This window comes from Nicotiana tabacum, chromosome 24 (genome assembly GCF_000715075.1).
Source record: "Nicotiana tabacum cultivar K326 chromosome 24, ASM71507v2, whole genome shotgun sequence".
In the NCBI taxonomy this organism is placed as follows: domain Eukaryota; kingdom Viridiplantae; phylum Streptophyta; class Magnoliopsida; order Solanales; family Solanaceae; genus Nicotiana; species Nicotiana tabacum.
In genome coordinates this window covers 104091270-104105495 of record NC_134103.1, presented here as the reverse complement: position 1 = coordinate 104105495, position 14226 = coordinate 104091270, and positions in this window count along the sequence as shown.

Here is a 14226-nt window from a genome sequence, read left to right as displayed (position 1 = left end):
TTTCCAACAATTACTAATATGATTTAGAATTTTTTAAATTAACAAGTATGATGCAATAATTCCAAATAACTCATGAATTGAGTCCTAAAAACTACCTGGACAATAGCATAATAGTATCTACGCACGAACTCTCGTCACCTCGTACGTGCGTAGCCCCCACAATTAGAGACAATTATTTATTTGAAACACCTATGGGGCAAATTTCCTCTTACAAGATTAGACAAGAGACTTACCTCGTCTCAAAGTTCACTTCCCGATCACAACTTCGCATTAAAGCCTCAACTAGCCAAATGTCATATAATTTAATTAATACATGCTCAACATTTCGAAATTAGATTATTAGAGTAATTTCCCAACCCAAATTGGTAAAATTCCTAAAATTCACCTCGGGCCCATGTGCCCGGATTCCAAAACATTTTAGAGGAAATCGTTTCCCATAATATCAAGAACTCAAATATAAAATTTTCATCTCATTCCATAACCATTTTCGTGGTTAAAATCTCATATTTGTCAAAACCTAGTTTTTTCATCTAAACCCTTGATTTCCACAATTTACATATTATAATCTACTCATAATCTATGTATTTAACTCACAATGAGTAGAATTAACTTAACTCCAAGTTACTAGTTGAATACCCCTCTCAAGAAGCTCCAAAATCGCCCAAGAATGGAAGAAATGGGCTCAAAAATGGTTGAGCACCATTTTTAAGGCGTTCTGCCCAGCTCAGCTGACCCCTTCTTCGCGAACGCGACAAGTGCCTTGTGTTCGCGAAGGCAAATTTCCACATGCCACAAAATACCCTTCGCAAATGCGACAGGGGTCTCGCGAACGCGAAGGCTTCCCTGGCTTACCCTTCGCAAACACGAAGGGTGAACTACACTGGTCCCCCGCCTCTTCTACGCGAACGCGAGAGGGCCTTTGCGAACGCATAGGCCTATGTTCCCAGGTTTCGCGAATGCATCGCCCTTCACGCGAACGCGAAGGGAAATTGCCCAGCTCCCAGTTCCTTTCATCGCGAATGCAAGAGACCTTCCGCGTTCGCGAAGAAGGGAACCAGAACTGGAATTTCTGGATTTCCAACTTAGCTCCGGGTTGTTCGAAACTCACCCGAGCCACTCGAGACCCTGTCTAAATGTACCAACAAGTCTGTAAACATAATACGGACTTTCTAGAACTCTCAAAACCCATAAATCAACAACGAAACCAAGAATCGCACCCTAAACCGAATTGAATCAAACTATGAACTTCAAGTTTCCGAATTGCTCCGAACGTGTCGAATCATACTTAGACTACTCGTAATGACACCAAATTTTGCGTGCAAGTCTGAAATCACCATACGGAACTATTCAAAGGCTCGAAATTCCAAATGGACCTCAATTACTCCAAAACATACTCCAAACCAAATTTAAATAACCTTAAAACCTTCAAATAGTCAACTTTCACTATTAAGCACTGAAACACTCCTGGGTTGTCCAAAACTCGATCCGAACATACGCCTAAGTCCAAAATCATCATAGAAACCTATTGGAACCATCAAATCTTGATTCCGATGTCGTTTACACAAAACGTTGATCGAAGTCAAACTTGTCCTTTTAAAGACAAACTAAGGAACCAAGTGTTCCGATTTCAACTCGAACCCTTCCAAATCCCGAACTAACCATCCCCGCAAGTCATAAAATATTAAAAGCACATACGGGGAGTCTTATTTTGTGGAACGTGGTTCTAGAAGGCAAAACGACTGGTTGGGTCATTGCACCCAGGTAGGGGTGTTCAAAAAACCCCAAAAAACCGAACCAAACCAAACACCAAACCAAACCGACAAAAAAACCCGATACTTTTTAGGTTGGGTTTGGTTTTGGTTTTGAATTTTAAAAATCAATCAAATTTGGTTTGGTTTTGGTTTTAATAAAAAAAATAACCGAAAATACCGAATCAAACCGACTATAAAAGTAGTTATTTAAATTTATTATTACACCTATATATATGTATATTTTTATATAAAGTTCATAAAATTTTATGGTATATATTAGTTATTTCTATTTTTAGTCTAGTTCTTTACTATTATAATAATCTAATTCTTTGCCTTTACATTCTAGGTTGATTGATAGTTTTCTTTTGCTAAGTATAAGAATTTATTTCATGTAAAAAAACAATCGACTTTTAATTGAGTACTTACCTGGGACCCCGTCTGAACATACCAACAAATTCCAAAATACATAGCGAACCTACTCGAAGCCTCAAATCACATCGAACAACATCAAAACTATGAATCGACAATCGAAATCTTTCTTTAAACTTTCCAACTTCGAAACTTCGTCGAACGCGTCCAAATTAAACTTAAACATCCCGGAACGATGCCAAATTTTGCGTGCAAGTCACAAATCATGATATGAACCTATTCCAAGGTTCAAAACTCCAAACGGATATCGATAACACTAAAATTTACTTCAAATCAAACTTAAAAAATTCTTAAACTTTCAAAATGCCAACTTTCCATTTATAAGCGTTGAAATGCTCCCGGACTACCCGATACTCAACCCGAACATATGCCCAATTCTGAAATCATCGTACAAACCTATTAGAACCTTCAAATCCTGATTCTGAGAATGTTTACTCAATAGTCAAACCTTAGTCAACTCTTCCACCATATAGCTTCCGAATTGAGAATTTTCCTTCCGAAATAATTCCGAACTTCCCAAATTCAATTCCGACCACACGTACAAGTCATAATATATGAAGTGAAGCTACTCAGGGCCTCAAACTACTGAACGATGTGCTAGAGCTCAGAACGACCGGTCGAGTCGTTACGAATCACATGATTGACATGGGGTCCAACTGGAGAGTTTCTAATGTCCAACTGTGTATCAACCATCTTTTAAAGATGTTTAATAATTGTAGTTGGATCCATATTCTGATGTTTCCTCTGGAGTCTAAAACTCATAGAAGCGAGAATGATGCATTTAATAGCAAGGCATTCTTCCAAGTATTTCTGATAAACCTTGGTGCCTTCAACATCATTCTCTGGTGGGACTATCTTTGCAGGCTTATCAATTACATCAATGAGCTTATTATGCATGAGAACAACTCTCAAATTTCTATACCAGTCATCAAAGTTTGATCCTACCAACTTGTTGGTCTCAAGTATTTCACGCAGTGATATAACAAACATATTGAGAAATCTAAAATATAGAAAAGATAATGCAATAATATAAGGACATATTTGCATATATCATAAAGACATGGACTTTTATCTAAATGATATTTCCACTCATTATTTGAAATTGGTTATAATCATTATAGTTTAAGAAATCTTTATTTTTGTTAGTGGAGTAAAGGAATCCTTCAACAATATGTATGAGCCCCTTGGAAGTCAAATCATTTCTCACATATATTTTTAAGGTGGGTACTCTTATTGTATCCCCATACAATTTCCTTAAATATCTCTAGGTAAAATAGTCCACTGGTAGTCAGGTCGATCTTATTAGCATAGTTGAGTTCAAGCATCATGATAGAAAATAATTTATTAAATTTTATATTCCACGGGTAGTTCAGGCGTCTAGTGTAAAATTAAATAATTCTTCCAATCCATGCATCTAATGCAATAAATAATTTTAACATATTCTCGAACTATAAGTCTCCTAGTTGTCAGGCTGTTCCTTATAAACAAGAAATAAATAAAATTATTTATTTTGATGGATAGCTTTACAATGAAATATCTTATATTTTATTATTTAAGAACTCAAATTTTATGACTAATGTGGATGGTTGGTTCGGGATATGGAAGTGTTCGGGTTGAAATCGGAACACTTAGTTCTTTAAATTGTCTTTAAAAGGCCAAGTTTGACTTCGGTCAACATTTTGCGAAAATGACCCCGGAATCGGGATTTGATGGTTTAAATAGGTTCGTATGATGATTTTGGACTTGGGCGTATGTGATGACCCAAAATTTTATCTTTAAATTTAATAAATAATTCTGGGTTCTAAGACCTCGAAAAGCACCATTTACCATTCCTCGACTTGTGTGCGCAGTCCGTATAATTTTTCGAAAATTTTTTATGTGAAAAATGGATTAAAATAGAAACTAGAGCTTTAAAACTCAACTAAGTTGACATTGGTCAACATTTTGAGCAAAAGGACCCGGATCAGTATTTTGACAGTTCCGGTAGCTCCGTATCGTGATTTGGAACTTGGGCGTATGCCCGGAATTTAATTTGGAGGTCCCTAGCTCAAGTTATGACCATTTAACGGAACTAGCAATTTAAAGGCTAAAGATTCCAAGTTTGACCACGCGGTTGATTTTTTGATATCGGGGCCGGAATCTAATTCTGGAAATTTGAACAGCTCCGTCATGTCATTTATGACTTGTGTGCCAAATTTGAAGTCATTTCAGATTTATTTAATATGTTTTGGCACGAGGTTTGCAAATTAAAAAGTTTAAAACTCAAAGTTCGAATCGGGGTGTGAATTGTAATTTCAGCATTGTTTGACGTGATTTTAGACCCCGAGTCAGTCCGTATTATGTTACGGGACTTGTTGGCATATTCGAACGAGGTCCCGAGTACCCCGAGTGTGATTTGAATCGAAATCGGAACAAGAATTGGACTTAAGCAAAATCTGAAATTTTGGGTTCTAGTGTAATTACACCTGCGGATTTTTGACCACAGGTGCGAGCTCGCAGAAGCGAGCCTCCCATCGCAGATGTGGAACTGGGCTGGCCTAGGGTCTTCGCAGGTGCGGCCTTTTTGCGCATAAGCGGATGTCGCAGGTGCGACAGGAGTGTCCGCAAATACGGAACTTCACCTGGCAGCCTGGCATCGCAAATGCGAGCTTTGCCTCGCAAATGCGAGTCCGCAGATACGAAAATGACTGGGCAGAACCCATAAATTTGGAAGTCACCATTTTTACTCATTTTTGAGTTTTAAGTCTCGGATTTGGGCGATTTCAAGGGGGATTTTCACGACTTTGAATTGGGTAATTGTTCTTTAACAAAAAGTGATTATATTTCACAAATCCATGTCTATATTCAACATTTATTTCGGATTTAGATGGAAGAAATTGGAACTTTTATAAAACTTTCCAAAAACCAAAAACTAAGATTTGAAGTTCCATTTGATATCGGAATTGGACAAATTTTGTATGGTTGAACTCTTATCGAAACGGGTGTTCGAATTTTGCGAGTTTTTCCGGGATTTGAGATGTGGGTCCCACTGTTGAATATTTTAATGAATTTCGGATTTTTATCCGGAAAATGTGTAAATTCATATGGAATTAATTCCTATGATTAGTATTGAATATATTGAATTGTTTGTGAATAGATTTGAAGCTTTTGGAGGCAAATTTAAAAGGAAAAGCTGTGGTTGAATAATTGATTGGAATTTGCAAAGCGAGTTAAGTGTCGGGGTTAACCTTGACTTGAGGGAATAGAACTCTTAAATTATTTGTTATGTGAATTGCATGTGAACGACGTGTAGGCGAGGTGACGAGTGTCTATACGTCATCGAATTAATTGTTGCCTGCTTACTTGAAAAATCATAAATTATTTTTAATCATAAATTAATTATTATAATAATTATTTCTCTCTTATTCTTTGTCAAATATTAATTCTTGAATTCCTGCATTAATTGTTACATGCTATTTGAATTATGTGTTTTAATTATTATTTGACATTTAGCATATTAAATATTAAACTGCCTATTTTCTCCCTGATTTCTATAATAATTTGCTATTTGTCATTATTTATTTCATAATTAAATCATAATTGTTGTATTCTTGTTGTAACATAATTTTATATTAATTGTTGCATTTATTGGAGAAATTTCTTCTATAAGAATTTATTGAAATGGATATATTGGAGGATTGGGTTGCACGCCGCAACAGACTTATTAAAAGTCAATATTGGAGGATCGGGTTGCACGCCGCAACAGACTTATTAAAAAGTTAATATTGGAGGATCGGGTTGCACGCCGCAACAAACTTATTAAAAGTCAATATTGGAGGATCGGGTTGCACACCGCAACAGACTTATTAAAAGTCAATATTGGAGGATCGGGTTGCACGCCGTAACAGACTTATTAAAAAGTTAATATTGGAGGATCGGGTTGCATGCCCAACAGACTTATTAAAAGTCAATATTGGAGGATCGGGTTGCATGCCGCAACAGACTTATTAAAAAGTTAATATTGGAGGATCGGGTTGTATGCCGCAACAGACTTATTAAAAGTCAATATTGGGGGATCGGATTGCACGCTGCAATAGACTTATTGAAAAGTCAATATTGGGGGATCGGATTGCACGCCACAACAGATTTATTTATGACACTTGATTAAAAGGAAAATATTGGGAGAGCGGGTTGCACGCTGCAATAGAATTGAATGTGAATATATTGTGAGAGCGGGTTGCACGCTACAACAGAATTGGTTGAAATAATAATGTATTATGACTGCTCAGTTGGCTTCAATTATTATAAATGAGTTACCTGAATTATTTCTATTATTTGTTGTTGTTATTAATATTGCGTACAGGTTAATGTAAGTGAACCGCCTTAGCCTCGTCACTACTTCAACGAGGTTAGGCTCAGCACTTACTAGTACATGAGGTCGGTTGTACTGATACTACACTATGCACTTCTTGTGCAGATTTTGGAGTTGGTCTCAGCAGTGTACCATAGACTTGCACGGATTTCAGCTACCAGAGGAGACTTGAGGTATAACTACATGGCGTCCGCAGTTCTGAAGTCCCCGTCTATTTTACTTTCGCTGTGTGTTTATTCCAAGACAACTTTATTTTTTTCAGACCTTTATTTATATTTATTCTAGAAGCTCGTGCACTTGTGACACCAATTCTGGGATGGTATTTAGACACCATTATTTTATGGATTATTTCACTATATTTCAAACTTTGCTTCCGCTTCTGTTTCCTTGATTATTAATAATTTAAAAATTGGTTAATATTATTCTAACATTGGCTTGCCTAGCAAGTGAAATGTTAGGCGTCATCACGGTCCGAAGGAGGGAATTTCGGGTCGTGACAGTTGGTAACAGAGCACTAGGTTACATTGGTTTTACGAGTCACGAGCAAGCTTAGTAGAGTCTGAAGGATCGGTACGGAGTCGTATGTACTTATCTCTCAGAGACTATGAAGTTTAGGAACAATATCACTTCTTTATTATTCTGTCATGCGATTTTATTCTATCATTGATGATTGAACCATTCTACTCTTATTCTCTCGCAGATGGTGAGAACACGTAATACCTCTAATGATTGACAGGGACCAGAATCCCCGGTGGCAACTACGGCCATGGGTAGAGGTCGAGGTTATGCTAGAGGCCGAGGCAGAGGCCGAGGTAGAGCTCAGTCCAGAGCTCGAGCAGCTGCACCTGTTGTAGAACCTCAGGTGGACCTTCAGGAGGAGGTTCCAGTTCAGAATGCACCAATTGGACCATTTCATGTCCCGAAAGGATTCATAGCCACTCCAGTACTTCAGGATGCTCTAGTCGGTTTGGAAAGTCTTACGGAGGGCGTGGCCCAGAATGGTACATTTCCAGTGGCACCAGCCGTCTCACAGGCTGGGGGAGGAGCACAAACTCCTACTACTCCCACTCTGGAGTAGATGGCTCCCCAGAATCAGGCTCCAGCAGCCCCGCCAGTAGGGGTAGTTCAGCCAGTTGTTGTGGCACAGACCGGTGATAGGGCCGCCATGTCTTTTGAGGCCTTATTGAGACTGGATAAGTTCACTAAGCTCTTTCAAGTTCACTTCAGTGGTACACCTTCTGAGGACCCACATGATTATCTTGAACACTGCCATGAGGTGCTGCGGAACATGGGTATAGTTGAGACCAATGGGGTCGATTTTGTTGTATTTCAGATTACGAGTTCCGCCAAGAGGTGGCGGAGAGATTATATATTGTCCCGACTAGTCGGATCACCTGCACTTACCTGGGAGCAGTTCTCTCAGCTATTTCTGGAGAAGTTCCTCCCTATCACACTGAGAGAGGAATTCCGCAAGTAATTTGAGCGTCTACAGCAGGGCAGTATGACCATTACTCAGTATGAGTCCCGTTTTGTGGATTTGGCCCGTCATGCTCTCCTTTTACTACCTACGGAGGGAGAGAGAGTGAGGAGGTTTATTGAGGGACTCACTCACCCTACTAGACTTCAGATGGCCAAGGAAACTAGAAGTGATATTTCTTTTCAGGCGGCTGCTAATGTCGCTAGGAGGATCGAGATGGTTCTTGCACAGGAGAGAGGGCAGAGGTATAATAAGAGGCCTCGTCAGTTCGGTGGTTTCAGTGGTGCCTCTTTTAGAGGCCGGGGTAATTTTGGTAGGGGTCATCCTCCTAGACTATTTCATTCATCACTTCATGCATCTCTCGGTGCTTCAGGGAGTCACAGTCCTACTATGCCTTACTCTGGGCAGCCAGTATTCAGTGCACATTCAGCTCATATCAATGTAGCACCACTCCAGAGTTACTACAATGGTTATCCAACCCATTTGGGTCAGCTTCAGCTTCAGCAGCCACGGCATCAGGATGGGTGTTATGAGTGTGGAAACATTGGTCTCATCAGAAGGTATTGCCCTAGATTGGCGAGTAACAGATCTTGGCAAGATTCTCGTGCCATCATATCGGCACTGGTTACTTCACCGCCTGCTCAGCCAGCTAGAGGTAGGGGTCAGGCAGCTAGAGGGGGAGGTCAGGCCATTAGAGGTGGAGGTCAGGCCATTAGAGGTGGAGGTTAGACCGTTAGAAGTGGAGGCCAGCCAGTTAGAGGCCGTTCCAGAGATGCAGTTCAGAGTGGTTGGGCCCAACCCCGATTTTATGCTTTTCCAGCTAGGCCTGAGGCTGAGTCATCTGATGCTGTGATCACATGTATTATTCCAGTTTGCCATAGAGATGCTTCAGTTCTATTTGATCCAGGATCTACTTATTCCTATGTGTCCTCCTATTTTGCTTCATATTTGGTTGTGCCTTGTGATTCTCTGAGTGCTTCTGTGTGTGTATCTATACTAGTGGGAGACTCTGTTGTAGTAGATCATATCTATAGTTTGTGTGTGGTTACTATTGGTAATCTTGAGACTAGTATGGATCTTCTACTTCTTGATATGGTAGAATATTATGTCATCTTGGGTATGATTGGCTGTCTCCTTATCATGCTATATTGGATTGTCATGCCAAGACAGTGACCCTAGCTATGCGAGGGTTACCTCCGTTAGAATGGAAAGGAACTCCTGGCCATTCTGCCAGCAGGGTTATTTCTTATATAAAAGCTCGGCGTATGGTAGAAAAAGGGTGTCTAGCCTATTTGGCTTATATTCGCGATCCCAGTGCGGATGTCCCTTCTATGGACTCAGTACCAGTTGTTCGTGAATTTTCAAAAGTATTTCCTGCAGATCTACCGGGGATGCCACCCGATAGAGATATTGACTTCTGTATTGATTTGGCTCCGGGCACTCTGCCCATTTCTATTCCACCATACTGTATGGCCCCGCGAGAGTTGAAAGAATTGAAAAAGCAATTACAAGACTTACTTGATTAGGGATTCATTAGACCTAGTGTCTCGCCCTGGGGTGCACCAGTATTATTTGTAAAGAAGAAAAATGGCTCAATGCGGATTTCCGGAAAATTTTTATGTGAAAAATGGATTAAAATGGGAAATAGAGCTTTAAAACTCAACTAAGTTGACTTTGGTCAACATTTTGAGCAAACAAATCCGGATCAGTATTTTGACAGTTCATGTAGCTCCGTATCGTGATTTGGGACTTGGGCGTATGCCCGTAATTTAATTTGGAGGTCCCTAGCTCAAGTTATGACTATTTAACGGAACTAGCAATTTAAAGGCTAAAGATTCCAAGTTTGACCACGGCGTTGACTTTTTGATATCGGGGCCGAAATTCGATTCTGGAAATTTGAACAGCTTCGTTATGTAAAATATAACTTGTGTGCCAAATTTGAAGTCATTCCGGATTCATTTAATATGTTTTGGCACGAGGTTTGCAAATTGAAAAGTTTATAACTCAAAGTTCGAATCGGGGTGTGAATTTTAATTTCAGCGTTGTTTGACATGATTTTAGACCCCGAGTTAGTCCGTATTATGTTACGGTACTTGTTGGTATATTCGGACGGGGTCCCGAGTACCCCGAGTGTGATTCGAATCGAAATCGGAACAAGAATTGGAGTTAAGCAAAATCAAAAATTTTGGGTTCTGGTGTAATCGCACCTGCAGATTTTTGACCGCATGTGTGAGCTAGCAGAAGCGAGCCTTCCATCGCAGATGCGGGACTGGCCTGGCCTGGGGTCTTCGCAGGTGCGGCCTTTTTGCGCAGAAGCGGATGTCGCAAGTGCGACAGGAGTGTCCGCAGATGCGGAACTTCATCTGGCAGCCTGGAATCGCAAATGCGAGCTTTGTCTCGCAAATGCGAGTCCGCAAATGCGGAACTTTTGTCCGCAGATGCAAAAATGACTGGGCAGAACCCATAAATTCGGAAGTCGCCATTTTTACTCATTTTTGAGTTTTAAGTCTCGGATTTGGGCGATTTCAAGGGGGATTTTCACGACTTTAAATTGGGTAAGTGTTCTTTAACCAAGAGTAATTATATTTCACAAATCCATGTCTATGTTCATCATTTATTTCGGATTTAGATGGAAGAAATTGAAATTTTTGTAAAACTTTCCAAAAACGAAAAATTAAGATTTGAAGGTCCATTTGATATCGGAATTGGACAAATTTTGCATGGTTGAACTCGTATCAGAACGGGTGTTCGGATTTCGCGAGTTATTTTGGGATTTGAGACATGGGTTCCACTGTTGAATATTTTAATGAATTTCGAATTTTTATTTGGAAAATGTGTAAATTCATATGAAATTAATTCCTATGATTAGTATTGAATATACTAAATTGTTTGTGAATCGATTTGAAGCTTTCGGAGGCAAATTTTAAAAAAAAAGTTGTGCTTGAATAATTGATTGGAATTTGCAAAGCGAGGTAAGTGTCGGGGTTAACATTGACTTGAGGGAATAGAACCCTTAAATTATTTGTTATGTGAATTGCATGTGAACGACGTGTAGGCGAGGTGACGAGTGTCTATACGTTGTCGAATTAATTGTTGCGTGCTTACTTGAAAAATCATAAATTATTTTTAATCATAAATTAATTATTATAATAATTGTTTCTCTTTTATTCTTTGTCAAATATTAATTCTTGAATTCCTGCACTAATTGTTACATGCTATTTGAATTATGTGTTTTAATTGTTATTTGACATTTAGCATATTAAATATTAAACTGCCTATTTTCTCCCTGATTTCTATAATAATTTGCTATTTGTCATTGTTTATTTCATAATTAAATCATAATTATTGTATGCTTGTTGTCATATAATTTTATATTAATTATTGCATTTATTGGGGATATTTCTTCTATTAGAATTGATTGAAATGGATATATTGGAGGATCGGGTTGCACGCCGCAACAGACTTATTAAAAGTCAATATTGGAGGATCGGGTTGCACGCCGCAACAGACTTATTAAAAGTCAATATTGGAGGATCGGGTTGCACGCCACAACAGACTTATTAAAAAGTTAATATTGGAGGATCGGGTTGCACGCCGTAACAAACTTATTAAAAGTCAATATTGGAGGATCAGGTTACATGCCGCAACAGACTTGTTAAAAAGTTAATATTGGAGGATCGGGTTGCACGCTGCAATAGACTTATTAAAAGTCAATATTAGAGGATCGGGTTGCACGCCGCAACAGACTTATTAAAAAGTTAATATTTGAGGATCGGGTTGCACGCCGCAACAGACTTATTAAAAGTCAATATTGGGGGATCGGATTGCACGCCGCAATGGACTTAATGAAAAGTCAATATTGGGGGATCGGATTGCACGCCGCAATAGACTTATTTAAAAGTCTATATATATACTTGATTGAAATAAATATATGACAGACTTGATTAAAAGGAAAATATTGGGAGAGCGGGTTGCACGCTGCAAAAGAATTGGTTGAAATAATAATGGATTATGACTGTTGAGTTGGCTTCAATTATTATAAATGAGTTACCTGATTTATTTTTATTATTTGTTGTTGTTATTAATATTGCGTACAGGTTAATGTAAGTGAACCGCCTTAGCCTCGTCACTACTTCGTCGAGGTTAGGCTCAGCACTTATCACTACTTGGGGGCAGTTGTACTGATACTACACTTTGCACTTCTTGTGCAGATTTTGCAGTTGGTCCCAGCGGCATACCATAGACATACTCAGATTTAAGCTACCAGAGGAGACTTGAGGTATAACTGCATGGCGTCCGCAGTTCTGAAGTCCCCGTCTATTTTACTTTAGCTATGTGTTTATTCCCAGATAGCTTTATTTTATTCAGACCTTTATTTATATTTATTCTAGAAGCTCGTGCACTTGTGACACAAATTCTAGGATGGTATTTAGACAACGTTATTTTATGGATTATTTCACCATATTTCAAACTTTACTTCCGCTTTTGTTTTCTTGATTTTTAATAATTTAAAAATTGGTTAATATTATTCTAACGTTGACTTGCCTAGCAAGTGAAATGTTAGGCGCCATCACGGTCCGAAGGAGGGAATTTCGGGTCATGACAGCGTACGTTCAAATTGAGTTTTGGACAAACCAGGAGCGTTTCAGCGCTTAATAGTGAAAAATAAACTATTTAAAGGTTTGAGGTTCTTAAAATTTGGTTTGGAGTAGGTTTTGGAGAAATTGAGGTCCGTTTGGAATTCCGAGCCTGGGAATAGCTCTGTATGGTGATTTAAGACTTGCACGCAAAATTTGGTGCCATTCCGAGTAGTATAAATATATTTCGGCATGTTCGGAGTATGTTTGAAGAATTTGAAATTTTTAAGTGGAATCAATTTGGTTTGGGGTATGATTCTTAGTTTTGATGTTGTTTTACATGTTCTGAGGGTTCGAGAGAGTCCGTTTTATGATTTCAAACTTGTTGGTGATTTAAAACTTGCACGCAAATTTGAACTTTGGAGCAGAAGCTGAAGCTTCCAGCTTCTGCTGCAACTCCACCTGCACTTGGCCAGCTGCAGGTGCGAGTTCGCAGAAGCGAGCCACGAGCCTCAAAAGCGGACAATCCAAGAACACCCATGGATTGCAGGAGCGAGATTTTTGGCGCACCGGTGAGCGCGCAGGTGCGATGCAATACGTCACAAAAGCGGCTAGAGCCGCAGGTGTGGAAGAAGCACCGCAGAAGTGGACGCGCAAGTGAGGTCCTTAGGGCACAGATGCGACGTTTGGCCAGGCGAGGGAAACTCGCACCTGCGAGGCTTTTTCCACCGATGCGGCTAACTCTCCAGAGGTGCAAAATTACTGATGGGCGGAACATTTTAAATGGGCGAAGCTCAGCCATTTAAGCGATTTTGGAGCTTTTTGAGAGGGGATTTCAACTAGCAACTTGAAGGTAAGTTAATTCTACACACTTTGAGCTAAATACATAAATTATGTGTAGATTATAACATGTAAATTTTGGAAATCAAGGGTTTAGATGAAAAACCTAAATTTGTATAAAAATGAGATTTTAACCACGAAATGGTTATGGAATTGGATGGAAATTGTATATTTGAGTTCTTGAGATTATGGGTAACGATTTCCTCCGAATATTTCTGGAATCTGGGCGCGTGGGCCTGGGTAAATTTTAGGAATTTTACCATTTTGGGTTGGGTAATTAATTTAATAGTCTAATTTCAAATTATTGAGCATGTATTAATTATTTTATATAACATTTGGATAGTTTCGGATTTTTCATCACCGAATTGGGATTTTAACGCGACATTGTGATCGGGAAATGGACTTTGAGACAAGGTAAGTCTCTTGTCTAACCTTGTAAGAGAGAATTTACCCCATAGCTGATTTTAACTAATAATTGTTGTTAATTGTAGGGTCTACGTACGCATGAGGTGACGAGAGTCCGTGCGTAACTACTAATTATGCTATGTCCGGGTAGTTTTAGGACTCAAATCATGAATTACTTGTGATAACTGCATCTTTTATTTAATTAAACTACTAGAATTATATTGCGAATTATTAGAATAAATAGTAAAAGATTGAAGTTTCATATACTTGAATTTTTTATAAATTATTTGACTGTTAATAGAAATTATACATCCTGATATGTTATCCATATAATAAGACTTCTCATTCCGGAGGTTCATAAGAAAATGTCCTCCTTTCTTGTGGAACGTGCCGAAT